This window comes from Podarcis melisellensis (genome assembly GCF_964234715.1).
Source record: "Podarcis melisellensis genome assembly, chromosome: 11".
NCBI lineage: Eukaryota > Metazoa > Chordata > Lepidosauria > Squamata > Lacertidae > Podarcis > Podarcis melisellensis.
In genome coordinates this window covers 47048849-47063832 of record NC_138543.1, presented here as the reverse complement: position 1 = coordinate 47063832, position 14984 = coordinate 47048849, and the positions used below count along the sequence as shown (strand labels likewise).

General features: G+C 41.7%; 1 long non-coding RNA gene across 1 annotated transcript in view; it reads right to left on the bottom strand.

Annotated features, from left to right (window-relative positions):
* Positions 1 to 302: 302 nt before the first annotated feature.
* The window catches only part of LOC309380249, a 38223-nt gene continuing 23541 nt past the window's right edge, over positions 303 to 14984 (bottom strand). The window contains exon 3 of the long non-coding RNA XR_014172769.1: positions 303 to 2096. This is a non-coding gene — a long non-coding RNA (uncharacterized lncRNA). The remainder of the gene's footprint in view (positions 2097 to 14984) is intronic.

Below are 14984 nucleotides of genomic sequence, written 5' to 3'. Positions count from 1 at the left end.
GGAGCTGGACCATAAAGAAGGCCAATCACCAAAGAATGGATGCTTTTGAATTATGGTGCTGGAGGAGACTCTTGAGAGTCCCATGGACTGCAAGAAGATCAAACCTATCCATTCGGAAGGAAATCAGCACTGAGTGCTCACTGGAAGGACAGATCCTGAAGCTGAGGCTCCAATACTTTGGCCACCTCATGAGAAGAGAAGACTCCCTGGAAAAGACCGATGTTGGGAAAGATGGAGGGCACAAGGAGAAGGGGATGATGGAGGATGAGTTGGTTGGACAGTGTTCTCGAAGCTACCAGCATGAGTTTGACCAAACTGTGAGAGGCAGTGGAAGATAGGTGTGCCTGGCATGCTCTGGTCCATGGGGTCACGAAGAGTCGGACACGACTAAACGACTAAACAAATGGGAAATGTGAGTGCATTATTTGTGAAAGCAGGGGATCTGTGTGTGCACTTTCCTCTGATGTTTTTCTAGTCAGCAGCAGAGAGACAAACAAAGGAAGAGAGAGTCAGAGCAGGTTTCAGGCTCATCTGATGTTCAGTGCATACTGACTCACAGTTGTGCCAGGAGGGGGCGCTGTGGTGCAGAGCTGGCAGCGCAAGCTTGACTTGGTGGTTGTTCTCTGGGCGATTCTGTGCTGAAAAGAGATGTGTGTTTCTGTCTTTCTTTGGACAGCTTCATTGCACTCCATTTGTGCTGACCTCTTTGATTTCAATGTTTCTTGCTGTTGTGTATCTAAAGTCTTTTTCATCTTTAGCATCTGCTTTCCTTGTCTCATATTATTAAAATAGCTTGTGTGTCCATACAAATAACCTACCAATGCTTTTGAAGAATTCCAAATTAGTAAAATGCATATTGCTTGTTTAATTAAAACAATCTCCTCCTGTTTACACGCACTCCTCACATTTTGCAATACTCCTGTCGATAGAAATAATACTCCGTACCTATGACACAGATCTTGCATATTGCTCTTGGTGCAGATATTGTACAACCCCCTTGTACACCAGGCGCATCAGTCAGAAGTTTCTAAAAAGTCTCGGTGCCTCTCCAAAACATTTCCTTTCAGCAAATCTAAAAATGGAATCCAACTAGTGTATACAATATATTTTCGACAGACACAAACCTACATGGGAGGAGGTGGGAGGGTGTCACCAAACAGTTAATCCAGTTAACTGTCTAATACTAAATAGCTCAGTTGGTTGGAGCTTGGTGCTCATAATGCCAAGGTCACAGGTTCTTTTTTTATATATATGCTTTTTATTGAGTTTTCATTTTAAATACACCAACACCAACAAACAAAAACATCAAGTCTTATTACATGTATCCTACTTTATGCTCCGCAGAGCCGTTGAATTCCCTCCTTCCCTTCCGCAAGTTTTCTTATTCCAATCCTTAATTCACAGTTTCATTAGTTAAAGATTACACCATGATATAAGATTTACTTCAGTCCTGCTAACGTCTTCAAATTTCTACAGTTTTCACTTATATAAACCATAAATTTACTCCATTCTTTTTGGTACTTCGTCTCCTCCTGACTGCGAATTCTGTGTGTCAGTTTTGCCATTTCTGCGTACTCGACCAACTTTGTCTGCCACTCCTTTACAGTCGGTATCTCCTGTGTTTTCCACTTTGGGGCTATCAAAACTCTAGCTGCTGTCGTCGCATACAAATATAGTCTTTGGTCTGTCTTCTTAAAAAGATGTTTAAATATACTTTTCCAAAAAGCCTGAAGAATTGTTGCTAGTTTGATGGGAGAGGATATTAAGAAGACAGGCCAAGGTCACAGGTTCAATACTCATATGGTACAGCTGCATATCCCTGCATTGCAGGGATTAGATTATTCTCAGGCTCTCTTCCAGCTCTACAAGTCTATGATTCTTTATGTATGGAGGAAAAGAGATAAATCACTCGCTCCTCATTGCACCTTTTTGAGGCAGACCAAAACTCTCCAGCGTCCTGCTCCAAGGACTTCTTTAATATTTAGGGCTCTCAGTCCTTATCACCAGAAGAGTCCAGCGGGATAAGGCCAAAGGTCAAACTAATTCAATATCCTCTTCTCACAGTTACCACAGTAGTATACCTGTTGCACAGTTCCCTGCAAGTTAAGGAGACAGAGAGCAGATTTTTATGGCTTGAGAAAGAAAGCAAGTTCCACTAGAGGGCAGTCAAGTCTAAATATCAGCAGTAAATCTGCCTGAAAGCAAATAACTGGCGACCACTTATACAGTGGTAGCTCTGGTTACGAACTTAATTCATTCCGGAGGTCCGTTCTTAACCTGAAACCGTTCTTAACCTGAGATACCACTTTAGCTAATGGGGCCTCCTGCTGCCACCGTGCAATTTCTGTTCTCATCCTGAGGTAAAGATCTTAATCCCAGGTACTATTTCTGGGTTGCGGAGTCTGTAGCCTGAAGTGTTTGTAACCCGAGGTGTTGTAACCCGAAGTACCACTGTATTAGATTCATTTCTAACCAAGCTCCATGCTGGGACATGTAATTGTCTCTTGGATTAGAATCATGGATAATTGCTCAGTAAATTCACAGTATAAATTGCAATGCGATGTAGCTGTAATCACCACTGGAGCTTGCATTCTCTATTGTTCACGATTGCTATAATCACTACAGTGTAGTTTTCCAAAATTTACACCACTTTTTAAAGCCCTGTCCCCCACTAGGAATGGGGTGGTGGGTTTACATTTTCTGCCCTTTACCTCTGACACATAGACCTAACAAGCTGAGTTCTTGGTTTTGCATCAGGGCAGTAAGTATAGTCACACTCTTGGAGATGAAAAATCCCATCTCCTAGATTGTCATAAGTTTTTATACTGGCAGATGTGGCAAAAATGGGGGGGGGGGCAGACAAGGTGGTGATAGCAACTCTGTGGCTGTAGTTTTCTGTGTGCTTTTACATTTTAGCAAAAGATGCATAGTTGTTCAAAAGAAAAACATCCTTACCGAATGCATTTCATTCTGGCTCTACTCAGCATAGAGGTCACATCCACACCACACATTTAAAAAAATCCTATACCACTTTAACAGTCATGGCTTCCCCCAAACAATCCCATAGTTTGTTAAGGGTGTTGACCCAATGGATTTCAATGGGAAAATAAAATATGTGCTTACCTTTCTTCCCCGGAAATCAGCTCAACCTGTAGCCTGATCCCATGCATATGTGCTCAGGTGTAGATTCCTCTGAATTTGAGAGAAGTGTCTCATAGGTGTGCATGGGACTGCATCCTTAAATATGTTTTAATTTGCTTGGATATTGCCCTTACCAAATATAAATTGGGGATGGATGGATCTGTCAATTTCAGTTCTTTCTTGTGATGGGACGATGAGCTGCTTGTGCGTAAAATGCAAGTCCCTCAGAGTTTGATCAGGCTTTCAAACCTCTGCCTGTGACGGAGCCCCTCCAGCATGGCTGCGTCAATCACTAGTAGAATCCGAAAGTGGCTGCTTTCGGAAACGTTTCCAACATAAAAGCTCCTTAACGGAAACACGTCGTCTGGCCTCTCGGCGTGACAGTTTCCGTCGAGGTGTGGGTGTCCCTATAGGAGGTCCTGAGACCTCCCCACTGGTTTCGCTTGAAGCGTCTCTGAGCCATCCCTCCGACTCACTTTCCCTTGGAGTTCTTGCTCGCCCTCTACTGGTTCCCTCTTCCGCTGCTACTGCTCTCTCACCCTCAGTGAGCCTTTGCGCCTCCGGCGCTTTAGATGTCTGTTCCCTGACATTTCTGTTTCTCTTTTTTCGGTTCTCTACATTTCTGCAGCAATTTGTGGTCCCAACCCCAAAAAATTAGCTTTCGAAATTAGTGTTTCTCTTAAAAAGCTCATTTTGTATGCAGTGTTGCCTAATATACATGCTTTGCCAAAACACATTTCCCTAATATAATATACATGGCTGGAATATACATGGCGGGAATTCCCCAGAAAAAAGGAAAAAAGTATTTCATATTTTGAAAAAAGAACAATTGGACATTATCTGCTTGCAAGAAACACATGTGACAAGACTCCACAGAAAAGTGTTAATTAATAAAAGATTAGGCCAAGAATTTATTTCATCGGATAAAGTTAAGAAAAGAGGAGTGGTGATATATGCAAAGGAGAGCTTGTCACCAAAATTTTTATTTAAAGACGAACAGGGCAGAATTTTGGCGATTGAAATCCAGACACAAGGAGAAAAGTTTTTAATCTTAGGAATATATGCCCCAAATGAAGGAAAATCGGAATTTTTTAAGAAGCTGCATGAGATTATGCTGGACTATTTGGATTACAACAACATCATTATGTTGGGAGATATGAACGGGGTTGTCTCAGTGAATATGGACAAGTCGCAAAGTGCTAACATAACGAAAGATGGCAGACTACCAAAAACCTTTTTCGAAATGACTGACAATTTGGACTTGATTGATATATGGAGGATCAAGAACCCTCTAGGGAAAGAAGGAACTTTCTTTTCTGAAGCTCACATGACATGGACGCGAATCGACCAAATATGGATAACTAGAGGACTGGCACCTAAGACTAGAAAAGTGGAAATCTGCCCAAAAACCTGCTCCGACCACAATGCTTTGAGAATGGAACTGAGATTAAATACAACCGGATCTTTCAGATGGAAAATGAATGACACTCTGCTAAGAGATCAGGAGATTGTCAAGAAGGCCCAAAAAGCTTTAAAGGATTATTTTGAAATAAATTTAAAGACAGCCTTGGAAAAAAGAATAATCTGGGACGCAAGTAAAGCAGTTATGAGAGGGTTTCTAATACAGCAGAACACGATTAAAAAAAGGCTCTGGAATGAAAAGAAGGAGAAGATCTTGGAGAAAATAAGAGAAGGAGAGAAAAAATTGAGATCTAGGCCTAAATCGAAGGAAGTGTTGAGAGAAGTGAAGTTTTTCCAGGCACAATATTCGAAACTGATAAATCAAGAGGTGGAATGGAAAATTAAACAAATGAAACAAAGATCCTTTGAATCAGCTAACAAGTGTGGGAAACTGCTAGCATGGCAGTTGAAAAAGAGACAAAAGCTTAATACAGTTACAAATCTAGAGATTAAAGGGAGAATGGTCCAGAAACCCGAGGAAATTAGAAAATGTTTCCAGAGATATTTCAAAGAACTTTATTCACAAGGGCCGCAAAAAGATTCTGAGGTGGATCAATTTCTCATAACTAATGGACTACAAAAAATACCCCCGGAAATGAGAGCAACTCTGAATTGTAATATTACGTATCAAGAAATTGAATGTGCCATTCAGAACCTTCAACTAGGCAAGTCTCCAGGACCTGATGGACTTACTTCCAAATATTATAAGGTATTGAAGGACTCGTTGATACAACCACTGTTGGAAGTTTGTAACCAGATTATGGAGGGGAGGAGGGCACCGGAAACGTGGAAAGAAGCTTTCATCACGTTGATACCAAAATTAGAATCTGAAAAAACCCAACTTAAGAACTACCGTCCCATCTCACTCCTAAATGTGGATTACAAAATTTTTGCAGACATTTTGGCAAGTAGGTTTAAGAAGTATTAAATGAAGTGATTCATAAGGACCAAGCAGGCTTTCTCCCGGGCAGGCATTTGTTTGACAACACAAGAAACATCATTGACATTTTGGAATTTTTACAAACAAACTTAAATACAAGAGCGGTGTTGATTTTTATTGATGCGGAGAAAGCCTTTGACAATATTTCTTGGATGTTTATGAAGAAAAATTTGGAAAGGATGGGAGTAGGGCGGGGGTTTGAAAATGGAATAGAAGCAATTTATTCAGAACAAAAAGCTAAATTAATAGTAAACAACGTGGTGACAGAGGAGTTCAAAATTGAAAAAGGGACACGACAGGGGTGCCCTCTGTCTCCTCTGCTGTTTATTTCAGTCCTGGAGGTGCTATTGAACATGATCAGAAATGACCGGTTGGCACAGGGAATTGTGGTCGGAGAGAAACAATATAAACTGAAAGCATTTGCAGATGATTTGGTATTAACATTACAGGAGCCAGTCCCTAGCACTAAAAGAGTGTTAGAATTAATTTCTGACTTTGGTCGGGTGGCGGGATTCAAGCTGAACAAACAAAAAACTAAAGTTCTAGCAAAAAACTTGACAACTACAGAAATAGAGGAGTTCATGAAAGAAACAGAATTAAACGTGGTTAAAAAAGTAAAGTACTTAGGGGTGTACCTGACCTCCAAAAATTTGAATTTGTTTAAAGATAACTACGAGAAATGTTGGTCAGAGATTAAAAGAGATTTGGAAACATGGTCAAGATTGAAACTTTCCTTGTTGGGTAGAATAGCTGCTATAAAGATGAATGTATTGCCGAAAATGTTATTCTTGTTTCAGGCCCTTCAGATCGTGGACAAGGTGGAATGTTTTGGAAGATGGCAGAGGGATATTTCTAAATTTGTCTGGCAGGGCAAAAAGCCCCGAATAAAGTTTAAAATACTAACTGATGCGAAAGAAAGAGGGGGGTTTGCCCTGCCAGACTTGAGGTTATATTATGAATCTGCAGCCTTCTGCTGGTTGAAAGACTGGATTTTATTAGAGAACACCGATGTCCTCGATCTGGAAGGGTTTGGTAATGCTTTTGGGTGGCATGCATATTTGTGGTATGACAAGGTTAAAGTTCATAAATCGTTCAAAAACCATATTGTCAGAAGAGCAATTTTTATGGTCTGGACAAAATACAAAGACTTATTGGAGAGTAAGACTCCGAGGTGGCTCTCACCGATGGAGGCCAAAGCACGTAAAAGACTCAATATGGAGGCCCATTGGCCTAAATATTGGGAAATAATTGAAAAAATCGGAGATAATTGGAGGTTGCAGAGTATGGAAAAGTTAAAAAACAAGGTGCGAGATTGGTTGCACTATGCTCAAATTCAGGAAGTCTTTAAAGCGGACAAAAAAGTGGGTTTCCAGGTGGAAAAATCGAAATTAGAGACAGAGTTGCTAGAGCCAAAATCTAAGTTACTTTCGAGAATGTACAACTTGCTGCTTAAATGGAATACACAGGATGAGACAGTTAAATCCTCCATGATAAAGTGGGCGCAGGACCTGGGGCATAACATTATGTTTGAAGACTGGGAAAGGTTATGGAACACCGGGATGAAATTTACGGCATGTAGTGCCTTGAAGGAAAATATTATGAAAATGGTATACCGGTGGTACATGACCCCAGTCAAGCTTGCAAAGATATACCACCTGTCGGACAATAAATGTTGGAAGTGTAAGGAGGAGGAAGGGACATTCTTACACCTCTGGTGGACCTGCCCGAAAGTGAAGGCCTTCTGGGAGATGATACATAATGAATTAAAAAAGGTACTCAGATTTACCTTACCCAAGAAACCGGAGGCCTTCCTCCTGGGCATGGTAGACCAGAGAGTGGCCAAGAAAGATAGAACTTTCTTTATGTATGCTACTACAGCAGCAAGGATCCTGATGGCAAAGCACTGGAAGACACAAAATTTACCCACGCTGGAAGAATGGCAGACGCAGTTGATGGACTATATGGAATTAGCCGAGATGACTGGCAGAATCCGAGACTTGGGAGAAGAAGAAACGGAGGAAGTCTGGGAAAAATTTAAGGACTATTTGAAAAAGTATTATAAGTTGTATGAATGTTAAAAAAATGCTCCTTTTAGGAAACTACAGCTTCAGCATTTGTAAACTTTTGAAATGGAAAATAAGGTACAAGAAGCTAGAGGTGGTGTAATGAAATAACTTTATTGTGTTGAAATTAAAAGCTTAAGGATTTGGACTACAATGTCCTAGAGATTAGATATCACGATAAAATGAAAGATACATTATTGGGTTTGAAATAAGTTAACAAATTGCTGATGTTTTGAATGTATAGAGAATGCAGGGTTCGGAAGAGGGGGGAAGTCCACTAGATCTATGGAAATTTGTAATTGGAAGTTGGATTCTGTATTTCACAAACTTAATAAAAAAGTATATTAAAAAAACAAAAAAAACAAAACACATTTCCCTAATATAATGCATGTTTGTGTTATATTGTGTTATATATGCACCTTTTGCCTCAGTCTGTGTGTTTTTGTGCACATTGCTCTGCTGGAAAACTACATTGCAAAATTCAGAGAAGTGCAAATTTCAAATGCAGTTTGTGCATTCTTTCAGAAACTGTGAATTTAGAACGTTCACCTTTAAGTATGAACTTAATCAAATTTCTTCCCCATCCCTCGCCACAGGGGAAATATGTGCTCGATCTGTTGTCTGCTCTAGTAATTAACATTGAGAACCTAGGCCTATTTGTTTGGAAATCAATGAAAATACTTTCTAAAGTAGCCATTAATACTTGGATGTAAACTGAGACTCAGCTAGACTGGTAAAGAAAAAGCAATTTGTATCATAGCTGTCAACTTTTCCCTTTTCTTGCGAGGAATCCTATTCGGAACAAGGGGATTTCCCTTAAAAAAAGAGAAACGTTGACAGCTATGATTTGTATGTGTTGTATGTGCGATATAACATTGTGCCAATAGATGGCGACGTGGACTCCCATTTTTCTCTACCTGTTTTCCTTGTTTTTCCTTGCCCAGCCTCAGTTGCTGCCAGAATCCAAATAAGAAGCCAGAGGGAGGCATTTCATATATTTTTTCTATACCAGGAGGTGCTTGCATGTGGGAAAATAAAATTTTATAGAGACAGGCAGGATGGAGCTGAGCCACAAAATTCTTGGCTTTCATATGGATGACAGTGCCAGTTCACCCTAGAGAGAATGATGAGCGAAACTTATGCCATGGCCAAAAGGAATATGTGGGATAGGTAAAGGTAAAGGGACCCCTGACCATTTGGTCCAGTCGTGGCCGACTCTGGGGTTGCGGCACTCATCTCACTTTATTGGCCGAGGGAGCTGGCGTACAGCTTCCGGGTCATGTGGCCAGCATGACTAAGCCACTTCTGGCGAACCAGAGCAGCGCACGGACACGCCGTTTACCTTCCCGCCAGAGTGGTACCTATCTATCTACTTGCACTTTGATGTGCTTTCGAACTGCTAGGTTGGCAGGAGCAGGGACTGAGCAATGGGAGCTCACCCCGTCGTGGGGATTCAAACCGCTGACCTTCTGATTGGCAAGTCGTAGGCTCTGTGGTTTAACCCACAGCGCCACCCGCATCCCTATATGTGGGATAGAGTACACATTATTTGCACTCTTTGATAAGCAGTCTGACCACCTTTGTTACTGGGCATGCTCCTGTGCCTTTTAACAGCAGCCTGACAGATTTAACAGCAGAAATGCATCATGTCTTCATGCCAAGAATAGGGTCGCTCAGTGCTATTTTTCTAGAAACCGAGGTGCCGGAACTCACCACAAACACCTCCCTTGTTCTCTTATCAAGGCAATGGTGCCCAACTGAGAGGTGCCAGAATTGAGTTCCAGCTGGAAAAAAGCCCTGGCATCACTTCAATTCCTGTGTGTCAGGCTGCTCTGAAAGGCACAGGAGCAGGGTGAGTTTAAAAGATGGCAACATGAGGCTTGCTTCATTATGAAAAGCCTATGGAGGGTGTGCTAGGGGGAAAAAGGAACTGGAAAGGACGGCAAATGGTTTGCTCAAAATGCCGGTTACCTTTTTATTTGTGGCATTTTAAAATTCGTTTTGACATTGTTTCTCCTAGAGTAAGAGGAAAGAAGAGTAGAGAAATGTAAGAGACAATCTGAGAGTGGGGTCTATTTTAAGCACACACCCCCTCACACTTCTCATTTAGAAATGCTTCTTCAAACCCTAAAATAATCCACGGCAAATGACAAAAGGAGCACCAGATGGTTAAAGAATCACCATGGAGATAATCCAGTGGAATGGTATCTAAGAGGAGTGCAAACAAGATTAAGGCGAGATCTGAAATGGCAAAATTGCATCCTAGAAGTAGCTCAGAGGAAGACGTTTGGCCTGTCCCCAGCGTACATCCTGCATCAGTGCAGAGGGGTGAGAGAACAAAGCAGTGACCATTTGCGGAGCGAGACAAAGGAGCTGACCAGCTCGCTTGCTGCCTGTCAAGGCCTGTATGAGGCTTGGCTTATTCATGTGAGCCCTCCAGAGCTGTATTGGCTTTGTGAACACCACCCTACCCTGCTCAACTCACCTGCGTTCTCAGTTGGAAAGGAGAAGCGTCTGCCACCTACATATTGGGCCAGTCCCTGTGAAGGATGGTCCTTTGTGGAGTCTCTCAGTGTCAGGAAGCCACGAGGAGGTTCTAAAAGATGGGGAAACCGTGGTCCTTCATGTGTGGCTAGAGCACAACTGAGGTGATACCTTGACCACTGGCCTAGGGCTGGTGGGTATAGTCCAATAACATTGGAGGGGGGCACAGATTCCCCAGACTTCTTAGTATAGGGTTTCTGTCAGCAGTTCTGCTGCCACCCCCATTCTGGAGAACAGCATCCCAGTTGAGATTTGTCCTTTCTGGAAACAATTTGAGACATTTTTTTTTAATCCTACCAGCTTTTCCAGCTTAAGTATTTATTCTGTACATCTTACTTGCCGGAGCGGGTGGGTTTGGTATTGTTTTTAAAGCTATTTTTAGTTGTTTTGAATTGGCTCGAGACTCGTGTGGAAAGCTACCCACAAATTAATATAATAGGTACAACAACGCAGGTGGGCAGTTCTTTCCCTGGTGACTTGCTTTCCCTCTGTGTATGTGGAATTAGACAGGACAGTTGTGGAAGTAGCAGGCAGGGAGAAAAACTCAGTGACTTGGGCTGCATCTAGACACATCAAAGAAGCGTTTCATTTTAAAGCATTGTAAATTTAAACAGGGAAAACAGGTAGAGAAAAAGAGGACTCCACATCGCCATCTGGTGGCACAATGTTATATGGCATATAAAGGTAAAGGGTCCCCTGACCATTAGGTCCAGTCGTGACTGACTCTGGGGTTGCGGCGCTCATCTCGCTTTACTGGCCGAGGGAGCCGGCGTACAGCTTCCGGGTCATGTGGCCAGCATGACTAAGCTGCTTCTGGCAAACCAGAGCAGCGCACGGAAATGCCGTTAACCTTCTCGCCAGAGCGATACCTTTTTATCTATTTGCACTTTGAGGTGCTATCAAACTGCTAGGTTGGCAGGAGCAGGGACCGAGCAACGGGAACTCACCCCGTCGCGGGGATTCGAACTGCCGACCTTCTAATCGGCGAGTCCTAGGCTCTGTGGTTTAACCCACAGCGCCACCCGTGTCCCTTACTATATGGCATATACAACACATATAATTCACTTTTTCTTAACTAGTCTAGCTGAGTCCTTGGACATGCAGACAGCACCAAGACAGGAGGGAGACAGAGAGTGAGGCGTTTGGAGAAGGCTTGTTTACTAAGGGTAGAAAATAGCCACAAAACTGGTAGGGCACCATGGAAGAGAAAGAACTCCAGGTGCAGTTTATTATAAGCCCAATGAATTTTGGAAAATTCTTTCTTCAGGAGCATGATTTTAGCAACAGTTCTCATGCTGAAGGAATACTGCATAATTCTTGGATACTGCTGCGAAAAGACACTGGGTTTATAATAAACTACATGTTTAGCATCTAGAGTTTTTCCTTTCTCTTTTGCTTGCTTCATAAGAAGGCCTTTGCTTTACACAATTCCTACCTGAATTTTTAGTCAAAAAATAGGTAAACCTGCAGCACTCCAGGTATTGTTGGACTCCAGGTCCCTTCAGCCCAAGACAACATGGCCAGCGGTCAGGGGTGATGGGAACTGGAGTCCAGTAACTTCTGGAGCACTACTTGAGTGGTCGCAAACACCACACAAAGCGGTGGCAGCACTGCGGCGAACAAAGAGCTTGGCTGCAGGAGTTGCACCAAGCCCCAACTCACACACCCTTCTCCTCCTAAGGCTTTTCCCTCCCTTGTGGGAGTTCTGCACTGGCACAGCAAAATACCACAGGAGGGGGCTGGCATTTCTGTTTGTTCCCCCACAGTGGAAAGCTTCCTCCAAAGCCTCATCACCAGATTGTCAACAACAGTGCCAGCCTTTGATCATCTGTCCAGGGCGCAGATGGGAAACCAGAGGCTTCCCTTTTCCCTTTTACACAGGCAGCTCCAGATCCTGAAGGGAAGTTTTCAGCCTGGGAATATTCGTGCGGAGCACCAGTTTGCTCTTGCGGTTCCTTTTGCAGCCGGAAATACATGTGTCAAATCCTGCTGCTGTTGGCTAATGGCCATCACTGGACTGGCTCCTCTCAGTTCCTCTCTGTACCTCCTTTCTCATGAAAACAATTGTTGAGTACATTGGCTGGGATTAAAGGTCTTTTACGTATTTATTTGCAATATTTCTAAACCACCCCATAATCAAAGTTCTCTCTTCAGAAATTGACATAAGGATGCCAAAATGATAAAAATACAAATGGCAGCAGAGCTTAAAATTAACCAGTACTACTCGCAGCACAAGCAGAGTTAAAACTTGCAAAAATCCAGAACTGTCAATGCCTTAAAAGCCTCTAAAAAGTTCTTAAAGACCCTTTAGAAGTCTTCGCCTAGCACTGAAAAGGGAGCTTCTCTTGGGAGGGTGTTCTGCAGGACAGACCACAGACAAGATTCTCTTGCAAGCAGCCACCCTCTGAATTTAGTCATGGACGTTCAAACAGGGGCCTCCAATTGTGACCATGAGGTCTGGGAAAATATACATGGAAGGAGGTGATCCTTCTGGAGGGCTGGAGGGCTTTAAACATTAAAACATGTACTTTGGGTTGGCATCACTGGAAACACGTAGGAAGTTATATTATATATGCATTACATTACATTATATTATTATATTATATTGTATTGTATTATTATATTATATTATATTATATTATATTATATTATATTATATTATATTATATTATATTATATTATATTATATTATATATTATTATATTATTATATAGAATACTATATTATAGAATATTATAGAATATATTATTTGCCCATCTAGCCTAGGGATGGAGGAGACATTCAATTTGATTTGTATTTATAGCTGAACCTATCAAATCCACACTTTCTGAAACTATACATGAACTAAAATATTTTGAGCACTACATGCACATACATTGTTTGTATGTTATTTCCAATGCACGGAGGCAAGGCAGGGTTAGGATCAGAATGAACAGGTGTGATCTTGCTGCTCCCCCACATGTTGATTGTGCCCATTTTGTCTAGAGTATGAACAGGGTCACAGACGTTGCTGTTTCTTAGAGGCTCCTACGCTATATCTCCTAAAATCTAGGACCTCAATCAGTGCTTGTATTCATGCTGTTATTATATCTCATTCTTGAAAACGTGTTGGTTACATTAAGGGGAAACAAATGGGGGGGGGGAGAGAAGAACCCACAAAACCACCTTCTTTGAACTTGAGTGCACTTGAGGCTATGAATTACATTTCCATGCCCTTTTGGCTAAATACCTTATGATATACAATGTGCTCTCAACAGGGATATTGTTGCTTCAAAGTCCAGATTCCATTTGGAAGTGATCCAAAATCTTGTTGGCTGGGCCTAGGAGAGAATAATTTCTGTTCAGTGAAATACATCCCACCCCCCCTTCCCTGCTTGGCAAAGGAAACCTTTTTGGAAACACATTTCTGCATGTTAGCATTAACAGAAATACTGTTTTGTTTTGTTTTTTTATTATACTGCTGTCCTTGGCATGAGCCAGACAAGTTGTGCAGAGACGGCTTGTTGTAAAAGGACCTCTTTAATCAAGAGTTACAATGGTATGCATTAATTACTGTAACCTCTGTTTCCAGTGCAGTAATTTGCTACATGATCCTTTTCACTATGTTGTGATTTACCACAAGGGAAATGAACTGCTTTAAACTATCCAAACCAATCCACCAGTTCCCTTCTCTGAAACAATTACTTGATTAGCTCAATTTAGGACTTTATTCATTTCAGACATTGCAAGTCTCTTGTTCCTCACATAGGACCAAGACATTGGCTTTTGTTTGCATAATGTTTCTCTTTAGTGCTTCCTTCTTTGCTATGCAACCTTGCAGATCAAAGTGAATATATTCTTGCGGTAATTTGAAATGTTGGCTACATTAGTTCCAAAAACTAGAAGTAGGATTGACTGGATTGATTGGCAAAAGTCCTGATATGTGGTATAAAATTACCAAAAGGTCACATGTTTGGACCAACTCTCCCTCTTTGCACGAGCTGTTAGATTCCCTGAAAAGACAGTATCCCTGCGCTCCTATGGATGGCCTCTTGACCCATGCATCATTCATCCTGATTTTCTTGCACAAAGCTTACAAGGTTGTTAATACTCTGTCCAGTCTTTACTGAGCATGTGCTCTTTGTTTATGGGATGGTTATAGGGCAACAAGCATTCCTCTAGATCTTCCGGAGATTTGATTAAAGAGAAGCCTGGTAAACCCTCTGCAATCATTTGTTCATCCCACGATTTGTAGTAGTGCATTTCTAAACCACTAAAAGTCATTGGGGGGGGGGAGTGGATTTGTCGTGCTGGGATGACAGAGTCCTTTGGTCCACTTTAATTGTGCAAGCCTAAACCTCTGGTATGCACTTGAATCCCACATGCAAAATACTGACAATCAGGCAGCATCCACACAACAAAGACTTTCCAAAATGTGTTTAGTAAGGGATGATTGGAGGGGGCAACAATACATTGCACTGAGGTCACCTGTTGCTCACAGATCTCACCATGGACTTGATACTTGAGTCCTGGCTTGCCACGTTGTATCACAAAAATGGCATCAGAAATTTGAGGCTGCTTTATTTACCTTTTTACAAAGTTTTATTGGTTTTATAGTAAAATGACATTAATAAACACCAACAAAACCTGTAGGGTGTTACATGTATACATTGGTCGCATATAAGATAAAAAAGTGGAGCTGGGAGACTGTCAAATAACTAAGTCATTGAATACTTTGCCAAGATGTCAACTATCCGTGACAAAACCTCACCATAAGTAAGCATGAGTGGTTGGAGCTCTGACATTAACATCACTTCTGTTTACATAGCTGATATATGGGAACCATACCTTGTCAA